The sequence below is a fragment of the Bos javanicus genome, chromosome 23 (assembly GCF_032452875.1).
Source record: "Bos javanicus breed banteng chromosome 23, ARS-OSU_banteng_1.0, whole genome shotgun sequence".
Lineage (NCBI taxonomy): Eukaryota > Metazoa > Chordata > Mammalia > Artiodactyla > Bovidae > Bos > Bos javanicus.
This window is the reverse complement of record NC_083890.1, coordinates 2,210,614-2,226,379: the sequence shown is the minus strand read 5'-3', so window position 1 is coordinate 2,226,379 and position 15,766 is coordinate 2,210,614.

Sequence of the window (15,766 nt, the reverse complement as noted above, 5' to 3'; positions counted from 1 at the left end):
AGGACTGAGCAAAGCTAGCCAGCTGCAGGCCAACCCATCCCCTGCCAGAGACAGGCAGGCGAGGGCAGCCAGAGCCAGAAGGGAATAATTGTGGCCCCAGAGAGGCATTCTATACCAAACTGCAAGCAGACTTCATTGCTAACCAAGACTTGGGATTCTGGAGGGTCTACATCTGTCGGGAGGGTTGCAGCCAGAGATCAGCTTCCCAGAAGAGAGCAGGCACGCACGTTGTATGCCTAGAAAACTGAGCGGCTGGGATGGGGGAGGGGATAAGTCACAGCCTTCAACTGGGGGCAACTACGTGCTCCAAGGACCTGGTCACCTGAGCTGCTTGGACCGGGCACAGGTGCAAAACACAGGCCCAAACAAGCCTGCGCCTTTGTGGAGTACCTGAGAACCTGAACCTGAGCAGCTTAGACCTGCAGAGTGCATGCAAACCAGGGCCTGCATCAGACAGTTTCCGGCAAGCAACCTAGAGTCTGAGCAGTGTAGACTGGGAAAGCACACACGCTGTGAGTGGGGGCAAACCCAGTGTGGCTGAATCACTGTGAACACACGCCAGTGATACTGGTTTGCAGTGTTCCTCCCTCCCCAAAGCACGACTGAACAAGCGAGCCTAAAAAAAAGTGACCACCACCACGCCCCATGTGTCAGGGCGGAAATGAGACACTGAAGAGACCAGCAGACAGATGAAGCTAACATAACAGAGGGAACCACTTTGGAAGTGACAGGTGCAATAGATTGAAACCCTGTAGTTAGCACCAACTACATAAGAAGGGGCGAATAGACCATGAGAAGTACAAGCCAGACCAAGGAACTATCTGAAAATGAACTGACCCCACACTGTCCACAACAGCTCCAGAGAAAGTCTTAGATATATTTTTACTATTATCGTTTTTTAAATTAAAAAAATTATTTTATTTTATTTTTTTGTTATTTTCAAGTCCCCATTACTCCTTTAATTTTCATTTTTATAACCTACTATTACCTTGCAAAAAAAAAAAGAAAGACCCTATTTTTAAAGCAAACTTTATATATATTTATTTTATAATTTCTGTGATTTTCTGTTTTTTTTTTGTTTTTTTTTTTTTAATATTGTGATTTTGAGAATCTAACCTCTACTCAAGGTTTTTAATCTCTGCTTTTTGGTATTTGTTATCAACTTTGTACCTTTAAGAACCCAATCTTCAGTACCCATTTTTACTTGGGAATGAGATCACTGGCCTGATTGCTCTCTTCCCCTTTTGACTCTCCTTTTTCTCCACCAGGTCGCCTCTATCTCCTCCCTCCCCTTCTCTTCTCTACTCAATTCTGTGAATCTCTTTGTGTGTTCTGGGCTGTGGAGAACACTTAGGGAACTGATTACTGGCTGGATCTGTCTCGGTCCTTTTGATTTCCCCTCTTCTCCTCCTGGTCACCTCTATTTCCCTCTACCCTCTTCTCTTATCCATGTAACTCTGTGTACCTCTCCTGGTGTCCCTCACTGTGGAGAAACTTTTCATTATTAACCTAGATGTTTTATCATCAATGCTGTATAGATGGAGAAGTCTTGAGCCTACTGTAAGAATAAGACTGAAAACCAGAGGCAGGAGGCTTAAATCCAAATCCTGAGAACACCAGAGAACTCCTGAGTCCAGGGAACATTAATCGATAGGAGCTCATCAAATGCCTCCATACCTACACTGAAACCAAGCACCAACCAAGGGCCAACAAACTCCAGAGCAAGACATAATATGCAAATTCTCCAGCAACACAGGAACATAACCCTGAGCCTCAATATATAGGCTAACCAAAGCCACACCAAACCCATTGACATCTCAAAACTTATTAATTCATTGCACTCCATAAAGAAGAAATCCAGCCCCACCCACCAGAACACTGGCACAAGCTTCCCTAACCAGAAAAACTTGACAAGCCACCCGTCCAACCCCACCCACAGCGAAGAACCTCCACAATAAAGAGGAACCACCAACTGCCAGAATACAGAAAGGCCACCCCAAACACAACAATATAAACAAGAGGAAAATGCAGAGAAATACCCAACAGGTAAAGGAACAGGATAAATGCCCACCAAACCAAACAAAAGTTTAAGAGATAGGGAATCTATCTGATAAAGAATTCTGAATAATGATAGTGAAAATGATCCAAAATCTTGAAAACAAATTGGAGTTACAGATAAATAGCCTGGAGACAAGGATCGAAAAGATGCAAGAAAGGTTTAACAAGGACCTAGAAGAAATAAAAAAGAGTCAATATATAATGAATAATGCAATAAATGAGATCAAAAACACTCTGGAGGGAACCAACAGTAGAATAATGGAGGCAGAAGATAGGATAAGTGAGGTAGAAGATAGAAAGGTAGAAATAAATGAAACAGAGAGGAAAAAAGAATGAAAAGAAATGAGGACAACCTCAGACACCTCTGGGACAATGTTAAATGCCCCAAAATTCAAACCATAGGAGTCCCAAAAGAAGACAAAAAGAAAGATCATGAGAAAATACTTGAGGAGATAATAGTTGAAAACTTCCCTAAAATGGGGAAGGAAATAATCACCCAAGTCTAAGAAACCCAGAAGTCCCAAACAGGATAAACCCAAGGTGAAACACCCCAAGACACATATTAATCAAATTAACAAAGATCAAACACAAAGAACAAATATTAAAAGCAGCAAGGGAAAAACAACAAATAACACACAAGGGGATTCCCATAAGGATAACAGCTGATCTTTCAATAGAAACTCTTCAGGCCAGAAGGTAATGGCAGGAAATACTTAAAGTGATGAAAGAAAATAACCTACAGCCCAGATTACCATACCCAGTAAGGATCTCATTCAAATATGAAGGACAAATCAAAAGCTTTACAGACAAGCAAAAGCCCAGAGAATTCAGCATCACCAAACCAGCTCTCCAACAAATGCTAAAGGATCTTCTCTAGACAGGAAGCACAGAAAGGGTGTATAAACTTGAACCCAAAACAATAAAGTAAATGGCAATGGGATCATACTTATCAGTAATTACCTTAAATGTAAATGGGTTGAATGCCCCATCCAAAAGACAAAGACTGGCTGAATGGATACAAAAACAAGACCCTTATATATGTTGTCTACAAGATGATGAACAGGATGCTCCAGAAAGCCAGAGTTTAGAACTGTCACTTCTCCTGTTGGTCTTCTGGAAAGGCATGGCTTTAGTTCTTTCCTAAACCAGGGTTTGTGGAGAGATAGTTGTATCCCACAGAGAATGAGAATCAGAAAGACATGCTCAGTGGAATCAGGGGTTAGCAGAGGTGGACCTATGACCTGAAATCCCTTTCTGGGAGGACAGCCTTAGAAGAGGTGATCTTGATTCAGGAGGCAGTTAACAGGGATGGTGAAGTATTCAGCAAATGAGCTGAACAGTGTGGGAACAGCTTAGAAGGAAAGAGCAGTGGTAATGAGGAAAGCAGCAACCGGAAAGCAAAATTCAGGAGTGTGTGCTCAGGTCACAAGAGAGTTGCAGATTAGAATAGGCAGCTTGTAGGAGAAAGGGGAAGTAAGCCCTGGGATGTACAGGGGAGGAAGCATAGGCTTTGTATTACACAAAAATGAACATCACATATCTATGAAGGTGCTTATAAACTGTAGTAATAGAAAAGAAGGCGTAGGTGAAGAAGAAATGTATTTGATGAAGACAGGGGACTAAATCAATGACTTTCTCAGATCCAATTTAGAGTATATCTTTCCCTTACAAGGACAGAAATGGTATGGACCTAACAGAGGCAGAAGATATTAAGAAGAGGTGGCAAGAATACACAGAAGAACTGCATACAAAAAAATCTTCAAGACCCAGATAACAATGATGGTGTGACCACTCACCTTGTCAGACAACCTGGAATGCAAAGTCAAGTGGGTCTTAGAAAGCATCACTATGAACAAAGCTAGTGGAGGTGATGGAATTCCAGATGAGCTATTTCAAATACTGAAAGATGATGCTGTGAAAGTGCTGCACTCAATATGCCAGCAAACTTGGAAAACTCAGCCATGGCCATAGGACTGGAAAAGGTCAGCTTACATTCCAATCCCAAAGAAAGGCAATGCCAAAGAATGCTCAAACTACTGCACAATTGCACTCATCTCACAAGCCAGTAAGTAATGCTCAAAATTCTCCAAGCCAGGCTTCAGCAATACCTGAACCTTGAACTTCAAAATGTTCAAGCTGGTTTTAGAAAAGGCAGAGGAACCAGAGATCAAATTGCCAACATCTGCTGGATTATCGAAAAAGCAAGAGAGTTTCAGAAAAACATCTATTTCTGCTTTATTGACTATGCCAAAGCCTTTGACTGTGTGGATCACAATAAACTGTGGAAAATTCTGAAAGAGATGAAAATAGGAGACAACCTGACCTGTCTCTTGAGAAATCTATATGCAGGTCAGGAAGCAACAGTTAGAACTGGACATGGAACAATAGACTGGTTCCAAATAGGAACAGGAGTACGTCAAGGCTGTATTTTGTCACCCTGCTTATTTAACTTATATGCAGAGTACATCATGAGAAACGCTGGGCTGGAAGAAGCACAAGCTGGAATCAAGATTGCTGGGAGAAATCTCAATAACCTCAGATATGCAGATGACACCATCCTTATGGCAGAAAGCGAAGAAAGACTAAAAAACCTCTTGATGAAAGTGAAAGAGGAGAGTGAAAAAGTTGGCTTAAAGCTCAACATTCAGAAAACGAAGATCATGGCATCTGGTCCCATCACTTCATGGGAAATAGATGGGGAAACAGTGTCAGACTTTATTTTTCTGGGCTCCAAAATCACTGCAGATGGTGATTGCAGCCATGAAATTAAAAGACGCTTACTCCCCAGAAGGAAAGTTATGACTAACCTAGATAGCATATTCAAAAGCAGAGATATCACTTTGCCAACAAAGGTCCATCTAGTCAAGGCTGTGGTTTTTCCAGTGGTCATGTATGGATGTGAGAGTTGGACTGTGAAGAAAGCTGAGCGCTGAAGAATTGATGCTTTCGAACTGTGGTGTTGGAGAAGACTCTTGAGAGTCCCTTGGACTGCAAGGAGATCTAACCAGTCCATTCTGAAGGAGATCAGTCCTGGGTGTTCTTTGGAAGGAATGATGCTGAAGCTGAAACTCCAGTACTTTGGCCACCTCATGCGAAGAGTTGACTCATTGGAAAAGACTCTGATGCTGGGAGGGATTGGGGGCAGGAGGAGAAGGGGACGACAGAGGATGAGATGGCTGGATGGCATCACTGACTTGATGGACATGAGTTTGGGTAAACTCTGGGAGTTGGTGATGGACAGGGAGGCCTGGTGTGCTTAGATTCGTGGGGTCTCAAAGAGTTGGACACGACTGAGCGACTGAACTGAACTGAACTGAACTTCCCTTTATTTAAGGTGGGTTTGGGAGGTCAAAGGTAAATTAAAATTGTCTAATGTATTTGGTACTAAGGTAAAGTTTCCTGGTAATTACTAGGATAATGTTTTCTTAGTACTGCTATCTGGTAGTAGGGTAAAGAATCTGCCTGCAATGCAGGAGACCCCGGTTTGATTCCTGGGTTGGAAAGATCCCCTGAAGAAGGGATAGGCTACCCACTCCCGTATTCTTGCACTTCCCTGGTGGTGCAGATGGGCTTCTATGGTGGCTCAGACAATAAAGAATCTGCCTGTAATGCAGGGAGCCTGGGTTTGATCCCTGGGTTGGGAAGATCCCTTGGAGAAGGGATAGGCTACCCACTCCAGTATTCTGGCCTAGAGAATTTCATGGACAGAGGAGCCTGGCGAGCTACAGTCCATGAGTTCACAAAGAGTCTGATACGACTGAGTGACTTTCAGTTTTTAAATTTTTCTGAATCATTTAGTAATCTCACTCAGTTGTTCATGAGACTGTCATTCTCATGCAAAGGTTACTCTTGTGACAAGCTGAGGTTGAGGGGTCCTAACAAAGGAATGTTTATACACACACATCTTTAACTCTGTGGCCTTTGTCACCCATACGGCTCAGGCTCTATTGGGTTTTCTCTGAATTACTGGGTTGGTGGTCAAAGAATTATGTATTTACCTTGTCTTCATAAGGGAAAACTATGATAAATAATTTCTTTAAAAGTATTTGGTACTTCCTTTCCACCAAATTAGCACTTTTGAAAGTTGTCTCATCTGGATGTTAGTGGAAAGACAAGGCAAGTTGGAATAGGGAGCCACACTAGGTATAAGCTTCCTGTCCTTGAAGATCTTGTGCATCCACTTTATACCATATGGTCTCTGAGAATATGTTGTGTATGTGAAGGATATTTCCAAAAGATATGGTTCATAAAACTGTCAGTTGCCTTTGTACATCTAATTGAAATGTTTTCTATATAAAATGGGGCAATTTACAGAAGTGTTTCTCTGGTTTACTTACACTGAATATTCCCATAAAGCAGCAGGTTTGCAATAAAACATTTGACACCCCCATGGTATTTTGAAAAAAACATTCTGCAATCTGGCATAAGTTAGCCCTGGTGTGAGATGGCAGACTGTGGGGACAGTGTAAACAGCAGCAACTCTCAAGACTAAATTAAGTGTCATCTTAAAGAGGTTGCTGTTAATGCAATTTAAATTATCCACCTGAACTTGATATTCTATTGAGGGAAATAAAACAATTTAAAGGGTCACATAATTTCTGATCACTGAAATGGCATTATGTGGTCATGGACTGTTTTCTTATCTAATATGGTAACATGTCAGTTTCTTTGATCACTAGACACATTTTTCCATTTTAATTACTTGGCTTGGGGGGGAGGGGGGGAGAAGATCCACTTATTCCCTGCAGATGGTTAACAATTTGAGATTTATGCTTTGATTTGCTATAATTAGGTAAACATGACCTTGACCTATTAACATTGTACCAAATATTCATTTCTATGTAGGGAAATGGGTTTTCCTGGTGGCACAGCAATAGGGAATCCTCCTGCAATGCATCATATTCAGGAGACAACATAAGTTTAATCCCTAGGTTGGGAAGATCCCCTGGAGGAGGGCATGACAATACATTCCAGTACTCTTGCCTGGAAAATCCCATGGACAGAGGAGCCTGGAAAACTACAGTCTGTAGAGTCACAACCAGTCAGAAATGACTGAAGTGACTGAGCATAGCACACATGGAGGAAAGTGGAAATCATGAAACTGTGGCCTGAGGTGTGCCTTCTCCAGGAGGCCAGTTTCATTCTCCCCTTCTCTAGCCAGAGGCAGGGAAACTTGCTCCATCTCACTTTTCCCATTTGGACATGTGAACATACTAAAGAAAGAACCTGTTATTATTATTTTTTAAATAACTAATGACCTAATTCTCTAGAGGAAGGGAAATGGCCTGCTGGATTTGTTCCAGGTGAAGGAGAGATCTGAGGTGTCCAGGTTTATAGGGTGTCAGGCTGCTTGCATAGGATAAGGAGAGGACAAGTGTGTTGATGGTTTACACATGCTGGAACTAAGATTCTATGTGAGTGAAGATTAAAAAGGAAAAAACAGCCCTCATTTCAGAGTTGGTTAGAAAGAGTAAACATAGGTAAACATTGTAGGCCTGATGAACATCCCTATTTGTTCCTGTTTCCCTAATATTCTTTGCATTTGGCCCTAAAATCTTGAAAGTTTATGCATAAAAGGAAGAAAAGATGGTAAGGCCACTGTGTCCTGCTAGTGGTTCTCAAAATTGGCTACAGAAAGAAGCACATGGGAGCTCTTCATCCCAAGGCTCCAAGAACAATGAAAGCTGGATCTCTGAGGGCAGGATTTTCTAGTTATTTACATTTTAATGCTCCACGTGGTGATTGCAATTGCAGTCAAGACTGAAAAAAAAAAAAAAAACAACTCCCATAGAGAGTCTTATGAGGGCAAAGATGTGTATGTTGGCATCATTACCTTGTAAAAAATTCAATTGTCTATTTAATCTTCCTGTTGACTTCTCTCTCCTTACTATTGACTTCTCTTACTATTGACATCTTCCTCCACAAGATGGCAGAGTAGAAGGACATGCACTCATCTTCTCCTGCGAGAACTCCAAAATTACAACTCTCTGCTGAACAACCATCCACAAGAGAATGTTGGAGCCCACCAAAAAAGGGTACCCCACGTCCAAGGGCAAAGGATAAGCCCCAGTAATATGGTAGGAGGGGCAAAATCGCATTTAGAATCAAACTCTTTACCTGCCAGAGGCACTCAGAGGGCTCTGACAAAACCTTGTGCACATCAGGAGACCCCACAAAGACGGAGCCAGAACTGCCTTTGAGTGTCTCCTGTGAAGTTATGGGTCAGCAGTGGTCTGCCACAGGGGCAGGGGCTCTGGGTGCAACAGACTTGAGTGTGCCATAAGCCCTCTTGGAGGAGGTTGCCATTTACCCCACCACAGAGCACCAGAACTTACACAAGACTGGGGAAACAGACTCTTGGAGGGCACAAACAAAACCTTGTGGGCACCAGGACTCAAGAGAAAGGAGCAATGACCTTACAAGAGACTGACCCAGACTTGGGTGTGAGTGTCCAGAGTCTCTAGCAGAGGTGTGTGTCAGTGGTGGCATGCTGCAGGGTCGGGGGCACTGAGTGCAGCAGTGCATGCAAGGGATCTTTTGAAGGAGGTCGCCATTATCTTCATTACCTCCACCATAGTTTGGTCTCAGATCAAACAACAGGGAGGGAACACAGAGCTGCCCATCAACAAAAAAATTGGATTAACGATTTACTGAGCATGGCCCCATCCATCAGAACAAGACCTAGTTTCCTCCTCAGTCAGTCTCTCCCATCAGGAAGCTTCCATAAGCCTCTTATCCTTATCCATCAGAGGGCAGACAGAATGAAAACCACAATCACAAAAAACTAATCAAACTGGTCACATGATCCACAGTCTTGTCTAACACAATGAAACTAAGAGCCATGCCATGTAGGGCCACCCAACATGGACAGCTCATGGTGGAGAGTTCTGACAAAACATGGTCCCCTGGAGAAGGGAATGGCAAACCACTTCAGTATTCTTGTCTTGAGAACCCCATGGACAGTATGAAAAGGCAAAAGGACATGACATTGAAAGATGAACTCCCCAGGTCTGTAGGTGCCCAATATGCTACTGGAGAACAGTGGAGAAATAACTCCAGAAAGAATGAAGTGATGGAGAAAAAGCAAAAACAACACCCAGTTGTGGGTATGACTGGTGATGAAAGTAAAATCTGATGCTGTAAAGAACAATGTTGCATAGGAACCTGGAATGTTAGGTCCACGAATCAAAGTAAATTGGAAGTGGTCAGACAGGAGATGGCAAGAGGGAGCGTAAACATTTTAGGAATCAGTGAATTAAAATGAACTGGAATGGGTGAATTTAACTCAGATGACCATTATATCTACTACTGTGGACTAGAATACCATAGAAGAAATGGAGTAGTCATCATAGTCAACAAAAGAATCCAAAATGCAGTACTTGGATGCAATCTCAAAAACGACAGATGGTGACTGCAGCCATGAAATTAAAAGATGTTTGCTCCTTGGAAGAAAAGCTATGACCAACCTAGGCAGCATACTAAAAAGCAGAGACATTACTTTGCCAACAAAGTTCTGTCTAGTCAAAGTTATGGGTTTTCCAGTAGTCGTGTATGGATATGAGAGTTTGGGGTCACAAAGAGTTGGACACGACTGAGCGACTGAACTGAACTGATTGACTTCTAATTCAAAGAGAGAAGAGCAAATTCCATTAATTTAGATTTGGTTAAAACGACAGTGAAACTCTCTGGGACAAGGATTCTTCAGATTTTTTTTTAGCTCAATGTTTGGCATATAGGTGATGCTTGATGCATATTTCCTGTATAAATAAATTCTTAGTCTGCTTGTTTAAATTTATTTGATGGAAATTATTTCTTGTCATTCAGAGACCTTCTTATCAGAGCACATAAAATATTTTATTGTTGTTTTCTTTTTTAAAATATACATTTATTTATTTTAATTGGAGGTTAATTACTTTACAATATTGTATTGGTTTTGCCATACATCAACATGAATCCACCACAGGTATACATGTGTTCCCCATCCTGAACCCCCCTCCCTCCTCCCTCCCCATACCATCCCTCTGGGTCGTCTCAGTGCACCAGCCCCAAGCATCTAGTATTGTGCATCGAACCTGGACTGGCGACTCATTTCATATATGATATTATACATATTTCAATGCCATTCTCCCAAATCATCCCACCCTCACCCTCTTCCACAGAGTCCAAAAGAATGTTCTATACATCTGTGTCTCTTTTGCTGTCTCGTGTACAGGGTTCTTCTCACTTACACATCACTGGCGGATATGAATAAATAAACTTCTTCAGTAAAAAATATAGAAATATTTTTTCCCAAAAAAACTTCAGCAATGGATAGAATAAATATTCTTTCTACTCCTCCCCCGTCCTTATTCCTCCTTCAGAATAATACTTCTTTACATGACTTGAATATAATTAACTTTTGCGTTTGAAAGCTGATTGTGTTCAAAACTAATCAGAAGCCTAAGCTTAGAGTAGGCATTGGTCACATGTTTGAATGAGTGAAAGAAACACTGATTGACAGATAACACTGTCAGATGACAGTCTTATGACAGATAACACTAACAGAATTAATGTTGTTTCTGTATATTATTAGTTATGGTATCCAGGCTTTACATTTTGACCCAGTTAATAAATGATGTCAGTATATGTTTATCAGAGGAAAATAATTTCCAGGTACTTCAAATAAACCCCTGGGATAGAATAAGGCTTTTTTCACCTCTCTTTCTCTCTCTGTCTAGCCATCAATCACCCACCTACTTACCGACTTATCTAGCTGTCTATTGTTACCAGAATTTTTCCTTCTTCTTTTAAATCTACATTTCTGCTTTCATGAAAAGTAGAAGAGCATTCTACTTTTAGCTTAGTGTTTATATTGAGATCTTAGAATTATCTGTCTACTGACAGAGGGGACTGGAATGCAAAAGCAAGAATTCAAAAGATAGCTGGAGTAACAGGTAAGTTTGGCTTTGGAGTACAAGGGAAGCAGGGCAAAGGTAACAGTGTTTTGCCAAGAAAATGCACTGGTCAAAGCAAACACCCTTTCCAACAATACATGAGACAACTCTACATATGGACATCACCAGATGGTCAATACCAAAATCAGATTGATTATATTCTTTGTAGCCAAAGATGGAGAATCTCTATACAGTCAGCAAAAACAAGACTGGGAAGAGACTGTGGCTCAGACCATGAACTCTTTATTGCAAAATTCAGACTTACATTGAAGAAAGTAGGGAAAACCACTACGCCATTCAGTTATGACCTAAATGAATCCCTTATGATTAGACAGTGGAAGTGACAAATAGATTCAAGGCATTAGATCTAATAGACAGAGTTCCTGAAGAACTATGGATGAAGGACTGTAACATTTCACAGGAGGTGGTGATCAAAACCATCTTCAAGAAAAAGCAATGGAAAAAGTCAAAATGATTGCCTGAAGAGACCTTACAAATAGCTGAGAAAAGAAGAGAAGCAAAAGACAAAGGAGAAAGGAAAGATATATCCATCTAAATGCAGAGTTCCAAGAACAGCAAGGAGAGACAAGAAATTTTCCTAAGTGAACAAATTTAAAGAAAGAGGAAAACAATAGAATGGGAAAGACTAGAGATCTCATCAAGAAAATTAGAGGTACCAAGGGAACATTTCATGCTGATAGGCACAAGAAAGGCCATAAAAGGCATGGAGCTAACAGAAGCAGAAGAGATCAAGAAGAAGTGGCAAGAATACTCAAAGAACTATATAAAAAAAGATCTTAATAACCTGGATAACCATAATGGTGTGATCACTCCCCTAGAGCCAGATATCCTGGAGTGTGAAGTCAGTGGGCCTTAGAAGCATGACTATGAACAAAGCTTATGGAGGTTATGGAATTCCAGCTGAGTTATTTTAAATCCTAAAAGACGATGCTGTTAAAGTGTTGCACTTAATATGCCAGCAAATTTGGAAAGCTCAGCAGTGGCCACAGGACTAGAAAATGTCAGTTTTCATTCCAATCACAAAGAAGGGCAATGCCAAAGAGTGTTCAGACTACCCGACAATTGTACTTATCTCACATGCTAGCATGGAGAAGGCAATGGCACCCCACTCCAGTACTCTTGCCTGGAAAATCCCATGGATGGAGGAGCCCGGTACGCTGCAGTCCATGGGGTCGTGAAGAGTCGGGTACAACTGAGTGACTTCACTTTCACTTTTCACTTTTATGCATTGGAGAAGGAAATGGCAACCACTCCAGTATTCTTGCCTGGAGAATCCCAGGAACAGAGGAGCCTAGTGGGCTGCCATCTGTGGGGGTTGCACAGAGTCGGACACGACTGAAGTGACTTAGCAGCAGCAGCAGCAGCAGCAGCACATGCTAGCAAAGTAATGCTGAAAATCCTCTAAGTTAGTCTTCAACAGTATGTGAACTGGGAACTTCCAGATGTTGAAGCTGGATTTAGAAAGGCAGAGAAACCATAGATCAAATTTCCAGTATCCACTGGATCATAGATAAGGCAAGAGAGCTCCAGAAAAACACCTACTTCTGCTTCATTGACTATGCTAAAGCCTTTGACTGTGTGGATCACAACAAACTGAAAAATTCTTACAGAGATGGGAATACCAGACCACCTTACCTGCATCCTGTGAAGCTTGTATGCAGGTCAAGAAACAACAGTTAGAACTGGACATGGGACAACGGACTGGTTCAAAATTGGGAAAGGAGTATGTCAAGGTTGTATATTGTCACCCTGATTATTTAACTTATATATAGAGTACATCATAAAAAATGCTGGGCTGCAATAATCACAAGCAGGAACCATGATTGCAGGAAGAAATATCAATAACCTCAGATATGCAGAAGACACCACCCCTATGGCAGAAACTGAAGAGGAACTAAATAGCGTCTTGATAAAGGTGAAAGAGGAGAGTGAAAAAGCTGGCTTAAAGCTCAACCCTCAAAAATGAAGATCATGGTATCTGGTTCCATCACCTCATGGCAAATAGACAGGGAATCAATGAAAACAGTGACAGAATTTATTTTCTTGGGCTTCAAAATCACTGCAGATGGTGACTGCAGCCATGAAATTAAGAGACACTTGCTCCTTGGAAAAAATATATGAAGAAAACCTAGACAGCATATTAAAAAGCAGACACGTTACTTTGCCTACAAAAGTCAAAACTATGGTTTTTCCAGTAGTCATGTACAGATGTGAGCGCTGGACAATAAAAAAAAGGCTGAGCACCGAAGAATTGATGCTTTTGAACTGTGGTGTTGGAGGAGACTCTTGAGAATCCCTTTGACAACCAGGAGATGCAACCAGTCAATCCTCAAGAGAATCAACCCTGAATATACTTTGGAAGGACTGATTCTGTAGCTGAACCTCCAATAATTTGCCCACCTGATGCGAAGAGCTGACTCATTGGAAAAGACGCTGATGCTGGGAAAGATTGAAGTCAGGAAGAATAGGGGATGATAGTGAATGAGATGGTTCAATGGCATCACTGACTCAAATGACATGAGTTTGAGCAAATTCCAGGAGATGGTGAAGGACAGGGAAGCCTGGCGTGCTGCAGTCCATGGCTTCACAAAGAGTCAAATACACTGAATGACGGAACAAAAAGAACACAAACTACTCAGATTCCACAACACAGAGATTTCCATGAAAACCAGCACATAAGAAATAAATACTATGCAAGTTCTGATTATTTTTATGATGCCATTGTCAGTAAATATTGAGTAATATTAGTGCAAGTGATTAAGTATTAATACTATATATGAATAGTTTTGGAGAAGGTAATGGCAACCCACTCCAGTACCCTTGCCTGGGAAATCCCGTGGATGGAGGAGCCTGGTAGGCTACAGTTCATGGGTTGTGAAGAGTCAGACACGACTGAGCAACTTCACTTTCACTGTTCACTTTGATGCACTGGAGAAGGAAATGGCAATGGCAACCCACTCCAGTATTCTTGCCTGGAGAATCCCGGGGACGGGAGCCTGGTGGGCGCTGTCTATGGGGTCGCACAGAGTCAGACACGACTTAGTGATGTGACTTAGCAGCAGCATGAATAGATTTAGCCAGTAAATATTTTTTCTCTTAAAATTTAGCAGAGAGATTGAAATTATATGGTACCTTAAATTAAAATGAAAACTTTAGGAAGAATATTTAAATCATAATATATAGTCAAGAAAATCAATATATGCCACTGAAAGTAAGCATTTATTAACAATTTGTCCTTATTTACCCTATCGTTTCCCCCTTTCCCTTCTCATTTTCTCTTCATCATTAATAAAAATTTGCAACCATAACTGAAGCTTCATCCTTTCTCTCCTGATCCTTTTTCCCTCCTCGGGGTCACCATACTTTTGAAGTTCATGTGTTTTATTCCCATGCCTATCTTCTACTCTATGTAGAAAGTAAGTAAACAAGAATGAAATAGACAGTTTTGAATATTTAAGTTGCACAGGCATAAATTTGTTTGCTTTACTCTTAGCATTGGTTTTTGAAATTTTTTGTGGTATATAGAGTGCTGATTATTTGTTTGAATGGCTGTGTGATATTCCATCCTCTTGAATAATTTGCAATGTATTTTGTTCATTCTCTGATGGAGGGGTTTCCTAGGATCAGAAATAGACATGGAAAGGTTACCTGGAGGTAATAATTGTATTAAATCCTGTTTGGTTCCACACAAAGTTTAGAATTGCAGTTCCATGAAAAAGCCACTGGTATTTTGATAAGGATTGCACTGAAATCTATAGATTGAGTGCCATCCCTATCAAAAATATTAGTTCTTCCAGTCCATGAACATTGTATGGCTTTCCATTTCTTTCTTCTTCATTTTTTTCATCAGTGTCTTATAATTTTCAGAGTACAGGTGTTTCACTTCCTTAAATTATTCCTAGGTATTTTACTCTTTTTGCTGCAATAGTAAATGGATGTGTTTCTTAATTTCTATCTCTTTTCAAATTCATTTTTAATCAGAGGATAATTGCTTTACATTATTCTGTTATAACTTATATGCAGAGTACATCATGAGAAACGCTGGACTGGAAGAAACACAAGCTGGAATCAAGATTGCCGGGAGAAATATCAATAACCTCAGATATGCAGATGACACCACACTTATGGCAGAAAGTGAAGAGGAAGTCAAAAGCCTCTTGATGAAAGTGAAAGAGGAGAGTGAAAACGTTGGCTTAAAGCTCAACATTCAGAAAATGAAGATCATGGCATCTGGTCCCACCACTTCATGGGAAATAGATGGGGAAACAGTGGACACAGTGTCAGACTTTATTTTTCTGGGCTCCAAAATCACTGCAGATGGTGACTGCAGCCATGAAATTAAAAGACGCTTACTCCTTGAAAGGAAAGTTATGACCAACCTAGATAGCATATTCAAAAGCAGAGACATTACTTTGCCAACAAAGGTTCGTCTAGTCAAGGCTATGGTTTTTCCTGTGGTCATGTATGGATGTGAGAGTTGGACTGTGAAGAAGGCTGAGTGCTGAAGAATTGATGCTTTTGAACTGTGGTGTTGGAGAAGACTCTTGAGAGTCCCTTGGACTGCAAGGAGATCCAAGCAGTCCATTCTGAAGGAGATCAGCCCTGGGATTTCTTTGGAAGGAATGATGCTAAAGCTGAAACTCCAGTACTTTGGCCACCTCATGTGAAGAGTTGACTCATTGGAAAAGACTCTGATGCTGGGAGGGATTGGGGGCAGGAGGAGAAGGGGATGACAGAGGATGAGATGGCTGGAT